General features: G+C 47.9%; 1 pseudogene; it reads left to right on the forward strand.

The window, feature by feature from the left end:
• Positions 1-1,920: 1,920 nt before the first annotated feature.
• On the forward strand, positions 1,921-2,436 carry LOC143382732 (mediator of RNA polymerase II transcription subunit 28 pseudogene; annotated as a pseudogene).
• The last annotated feature ends 4,210 nt before the right edge of the window (positions 2,437-6,646 follow it).

Here is a 6,646-nt window from a genome sequence, read left to right on the forward strand (position 1 = left end):
GGGATCAAAACCCAACACTCAAACCCTGAGAGCTTGTGGGCAGCTCAGTGGACACGAAGCCCTGCTGCATTTCTGGGCAGACATCTGCTGGGAGCCCACCTTCCTGCTCTGGCCGAGGCTCTGCTAGGGGGCTCTATCCACTTAACCACGGTCTCACCTGCTCCCTGCTCAGAGCATGCACCTGCACCAGCCTGCAGAGCTGGGGCCAAGCCATGGTCATGGAGCTGCCAGGAGCACTAGCACCACCGCATCCCCCTGCTGGATGCTTCTCAGTTGTCTCAACCACCTTGAACCTGAGTGTTACCATGGGGTGTGTGACGCAGCCTGAGGATCTGTTAGAACTGAGCAGCAGCCTGCACTTCTCTGATGGTTGGAGGCAACCTCTTGCCACTCCAGGATGAAGACGGGAGGACCCTGACTCTCCTGCCTCAGACACCTCCACCCAAGGCCCGCAGGGGAGACAGCTCCTCCATTCTCTAGCTGGAGTAGCAGATTCCTGAGGAGGACTGGCCACCCCAGGTCTGCCCTCCAGGGGAGGTGCCCCCTTAGTCCACCTATTTTCCCTTCATGCCTCTGGAGGGAACAGCATGACGACCTCCCAGAACAAATGAGGCTGGGCATGGTGACTGGAGATTTTCTTCTCACCAGACTCCCTGCCATCCCCTGTTGGGGACGGGCACCAAAATGTCTAGCCTGCTTTTAGAACAGGGACCAGGTTTCCAGAAATGGGTGCTATGGCAGTTTGTTAGGGCTGCCTACCACAAAGCACCAGAGACCCAGTGACTTAAAAAACAGAAGCTTATTGTCTTAGAGCTCTAGAAGTTGCAAATCAGAAATCCAGGTGTTAGCGTCATTGGCTTCTCCTGAGACCTCTCTCCATGGCTTGTAGGTGCCATCTGTGCACTACATGGTGACCTGCCTGTGAGTGTCCGTGTCCTGATCTGTTCTTTTTTTTTTTTATTGGTTGTTCAAAACATTACAAAGCTCTTGACATATCATATTTCATACTTTAGATTCAAGTGGGTTATGAACTCCCATTTTTACCCTGTATACAGATTGCAGAATCACATCGGTTACACATCCACATTTTTACATAATGCCATATTAGTAACTGTTGTATTCTGCTACCTTTCCTATCCTCTACTATCCCCCCTCCCCTCCCTCCCATCTTCTCTCTCTATCCCATCTGCTGTAGTTTAATTCTCTCCCTTGTTTTTTTTTCCTTTCCCCTCAAAACCTCTTATATGTAATTTTGTATAACAATGAGGGTCTCCTTCCATTTCCATGCAATTTCCCTTTTCTCTCCCTTTTCCTCCCACCTCATGTCTCTGTTTAATGTTAATCTTTTCCTCTTGCTCTTCCTCCCTGCTCTGTTCTTAGTAGCTCTCATTATATCAAAGAAGACATTTGGCATTTGTTTTTTAGGGATTGGCTAGCTTCACTTAGCATAGTCTGCTCTAATGCCATCCATTTCCCTGCAAATTCCATGATTTTGTCATTTTTTAGTGCTGCATAATACTCCATTGTGTATAAATGCCACATTTTTTTTTTTTTTTACCCATTCATTTATTGAAGGGCATCTAGGTTGGTTCCACAGTCTAGCTATTGTGAATTGTGCTGCTATGAACATTGATGTGGCAGTATCCCTGTAGTACGCTTTTTTAAGGTCTTCAGGGAATAGTCCGAGAAGGGCAATAGCTGGGTCAAATGGTGGTTCCATTCCCAGCTTTCCCAGGAATCTCCATACTGCTTTCCATATTGGCCGCACCAATTTGCAGTCCCACCAGCAATGTACAAGAGTATCCTTTTCCCCACATCCTCGCCAGCACTTGTTGTTGTTTGACTTCAGAATGGCTGCCAGTCTTACTGGAGTGGCAGTGGGCGGCGACCCGCCACCCCAGACATGGCGGCTCCGCTGGGATGTTCTCCGGGCAGCCGCCGGGCCCTCCACAACCCCCGCCAGGACTCCCGGGCCAGGCTTCACTTCTTCAGGCAGCGCCTGGCACGCCGAGGACTTCAAGCAGCACCTTGGTGGACGAGCTGGAGCCATCGTTCGAGGCTTGCTTTGCTTCTCTCGTGAGTCAGGATTATGTCAATGGCACCGATCAGGAAGAAATTTGAACTGGTGTTGATCAGTGTATCCAGAAGTTTCTGGATATTGCAAGACAGACAGAATGCTTTTTTCTACAAAAAAGATTGCAGTTGTCTATTCAGAAACCTGAGCAAGTTATCAAAGAGGACGTCTCAGAACTAAGGAATGAGTTGCAGCGGAAAGATGCGCTGGTGCAGAAGCTCTTGACAAAGCTGAGGCATTGGCAGCAGGTGCTGGAGGACATGAATGTGCAGCACAAAAAGCCGGCTGAGGTCCCTCAGGGCTCCGTGGCCTACCTGGAGCAGGCATCTGCCAACACCCCTGCGCCTATGAAGCAGGCCTGAGAGAGGGCTGGCCTACAAGGTGGCCTCCTGCAGACAGTTCCTCCAGACCTCTCTGTGTGGACGTGGCATTTTAGAACAGCTATTTGCTAGAGAATAAGTTGGTGTTAATTTTATCTCCACCTAAAAATTTCCCCAATTTTTATGAGCTGTTAATTACTTAGTACTTTATAAAGTGCTTGGTAGACAAAGTGAGGTTTTCTTTTGTTTGTTTTGTCTGTAGCAAAGTTTAGACTATTAGTTTTCCACAGATTTTATTTTCTTGGCTTTTTGCTTGTTTTTAAAATTTTAGGTAGATTATATATAGTTCCTCCCCCCCCCCCCCCAGTTGTTAGTTTGTTATGATCTGAGGGGGAAAATTAAAGTACTCCTAGAATGAGGGGAGAAGGAATTTGGTTTTTGGTTTTTTATGATTACTACATATCCATGGTAGTAGAGAAATATACGTAAATTTGCTATCTCAAGACTTTGAACTACCTCAAGAAGAGGAATCTAATGCTACATTTGTAATGCTTCCATAGCAGTACAGAGTGCAGATATTTTGTAAATATGTCAGAAAAAAGGTTCAAGTATGCTAGATTAGCAGAGATCCTTAAGTTGATGCTGCCTTTTGTTTGGGTGAGGGTATGTGTTGTGCGGTGTTTGCTGTGTTGGGAGCACGACATGCTGGGGGCCTCGTAGTAATGAACCAGTGTGAGTAACAGCAGACTCAGTCTCCCTAGCGTGACAGCTGGGACACAGTGATGGGCAAGGGGCAAAGCTTGGTCTGATTCTTTTTCTTTTGAGTTTTGTTTTGTTTGCTTGTGTTTTTATTTTACTTTTTGGAGAAAAGGCAGTTTACATGAAGGAAGGTTCTTGTTCAGTGGATTTGATTCCAAGAGCCTAGGGCTTTGGGGTGGAGGTGACCTGCAGAGTGATCCCCAGCTCCTTCACCTCCACAGAGAGCATGTGGATCCTCTGTGGGGAAGGTATTTTGCCCTCTTGTCAGAAGAGGTTTTCTATTCTCTGTTTTACGCAACTCTTAGATTATATCTCTCAGCCAGTACAAACACTCCTCTGTTTTCTGAATAGTCAGTAGGTCTGTGGCTGTGTCTTGGTTCATTTTGTCCTTTCCAACCCTGAAGATCCCTCCCCGTGTGCCTCGATATCCACTCATGTTCCTGGTGTGGCCTGGATGCCATCTGGTCCACAAAGCCTCCACTCCATTCCAGGGAACAGGGCTTTTATTCCTTCCACTGTCTTGTGGGTTAGTGAATGGTATCTTTTTTTGTGCCCCTTGATGCATTGTAGGCTCATGGGAAATGGGTATTACTCCCCTGGAATATACAGGAACATGTATTTTGTACTCACTTTATGTATACATATTACTCATTTTGTTTGTGACCTGTGAGGATGATACTTGGCTTGTGGACCTATGACCTGTGATGACTAGCCTGAGGCCAGCGTATCTCCCCTTGGTTGGTGTGTATAAGTCAAAACTTAAAAGTTATGTTTTACTCTTAGGATTTTAACCTGGTCATCTCATGCCAGATAGAAGCTCTGATTGGCAGCTTTAGGTTTCTTGATTAAAAACCTAAATAAATGCCCAGTGTGATGGCACATACCTGTAATCCCAGTGGCTCAGGAGGCTGAGGCAGGAGGATTGCAAGTTCAAAGCCAGCCTCAACAAAAGTCAGGTGCTAAGCAATTCAGTGAGATCCTGTCTCTAAACAAAATACAAAAACAGGGCTGGGGATGTGGCTTGAATGCCCCTTAGTTCAATCCTTGGTATCCCCCCCCCCCCACATCCCCCACAAAATAAACTAAGTTTGAGGCAGTCTTTCAATGATAAAAGTGTTTTTGGTGAAAAGATCAGAAACTATTTTACTTGGTACTTAATGAAAATGTTTTGAATGAATGTAAATACAAGTTACTGTCATTTCTTTATATTAATTCAGAAGTTATCCGTCAAATAAATAATGATTTTCCAAAAAAAAAAAAAAAAATCTTACTGGAGTGAGATGGTGCCGCAGTCCGGCTGCAGCAAACTAACCAGGGGGTGACGAACAACTTGTGTACGTTGATACAGCAGGAGTGGAAGCCGTTTATTGTAAGACAACAGAGGTATTTATACATTCCACACAGCTTATCTTAATTAGCATAAACTAGATACAGCAGTCAACCAATAAGGAATCTCCACACTTAATGGCTCGATTTTGTTACTTCACAAACCACTCCCTCTGGCATTTTGCCAGGTGCCATCCTGACTTGTTTACAGACTCTAACAAGATGGTATCTTAGGGTTCTTAAAAAGATACCTACCAGACTGGATCAGGGCCCACCCCAAGAGCTTCTGTCTCCCTCTTTGAAGGCCCTTCTTCAAATACCATTGCATTCTGAGGGGCTGAAGGCTAGGAGAATCTGAGGAGACAGCCAAGGACCAGCTGTGGCAGTCCTTTAGTTATAACCATCTAAAGACAGAACCATGGCTCAGAGATGTTAACGGCCATGATTTCAAAGCACATGTTTCTTTACACTCATCAAGAATAAAAGTCATTTATAACTTATCTATTATTCTGGTGGGTCCAATGTCATTACACAGGTCTTTAACTGAAGAAGAGATGGCATCCCAGGTCTCTGAGGAACTGATTCCCAGAGAGCTTCGTCAAAGGGCAGATGGAGCCAGGCCAGGTGCCCATGGCAGGCACAGCACCAGGGATCGGCACTGGCTTGAGGATCCCTCAGGACTCTTGGGCGCTCTGGACCCTTCCTAAACCCGTGACTCCCGACACTTGTGAAAGTCTGCGGCCTCCTCCAACTCTGACAATCTTCCCGGGAAGCAACTGCTTGTGTCTCACAGGCGTGGGAGCTCCTGGTAGCAGAGTGCAGGTGGTTTCTTGAGCTTCCACCTTTATCTCCATGAAGGTTCAGAGAGTTTTCCAACCTTGTCAGCGGATGCTTTTAAAACATCTGAAATGTGTGTGTATGTGTTTTTTTTAAGTACAATCATGCTATTAAGCAACATCCCAAAGTGGGCATCCCCATCCCCATCTCCATATTTTCTGCTTGGCTCAGTAGAAGCCACATATGCAGGCAGTTAGTGAGGGTCCCTGCTCTGTGGGTTTGGTGTTTCCCGTACTGTCTTAGGTTTGGGGATCAGGGTTTTAGCTGTCAAGAAGGACATCACCAGACCTATTTTTAAGGCTCAGTGGGAAGGAGCTGAGACACACAGCACTTAGCCCTTACTGCCACCCACCCCTCTGCTCAGGCCTAGTGTCTGCTGGCCCCCAGCCAGGCCTGAATCCTGTGCACCCCACCCATGCACCCTGCTCCTTCAGTTTGCACCCTTGAGCCCCGCTCCTGCAGCCCTGAGGGAGGGTCTGCCCCACCATCTCACCATCTCTAGACAGCCATCTCCCCTGGTCTCTGCGAGCCCTGCTTCTCCAAATAAGAGCCTTCCTCACTGATGGTCACCTTGCACCAGGCCTGAGCTAACCCTTACGTTCCTTATCACTTGGGGTCTTCCCAGTCTCAGGGACTGCGGAACAGGTATTGTCCCTAAGTGATGTCTGAGCTGTGCCCAGGGCATTAGAAAGAGGCAGTCAGACCCCAGCTACGCTCAGCTTCAACTCTGGGCTTCTGATTTCCATGAACTGTGGCCCTGATGGAGCTCTGGTAGGGAAAATCTGGAAGAAGTTTGAAGGGCAGCTGGTGGGGCCAGCTGTGAGCTCTCCAGTCTTGGTTTCCATGGGAATGCCAGGGAGTACAGGATATGTGTGCATCGGTGTTTGCGGGTGTGTGTATGGTTTGTGTGGGGTGTGGTGGACAGCTGGCCAGGGCTGTGCCTCCTGGGGACCTAGATGGCCTGGGGCACTCTGGCAGGGGGCTGGGCACCAGCTCAGGCCCTTCACCTCAGCAGGTAGGTGGAATGAGGTGTCAGCTTTCCCATGAGCACCTGGAGGAGACATTCAGGAATCTGGACACTGCTGGTGTTTTTTGCAGCTAGTTGCTCCCTGCTCAGGTCCCCTGGAGGCCCTGGAGCTCCCTGCCTGGCTCCACTCCCTCTGCTGCCAACTTAGGTGCATTCTTTCCCTAAGGGCCAGGCAAGTTTCTCTCATCCTTAGTGTAAAGGGGTCCCCAAAGGTATGTCTACCCCTGGGTTTGGGTGAGAATGCCACCTTGTTCTTGGCTCTCCTTGTGTGCAATGCCTGCCCAGACCTGTGGCAATTGTGTG

Source organism: Callospermophilus lateralis, chromosome 17 (genome assembly GCF_048772815.1).
Source record: "Callospermophilus lateralis isolate mCalLat2 chromosome 17, mCalLat2.hap1, whole genome shotgun sequence".
Lineage (NCBI taxonomy): Eukaryota > Metazoa > Chordata > Mammalia > Rodentia > Sciuridae > Callospermophilus > Callospermophilus lateralis.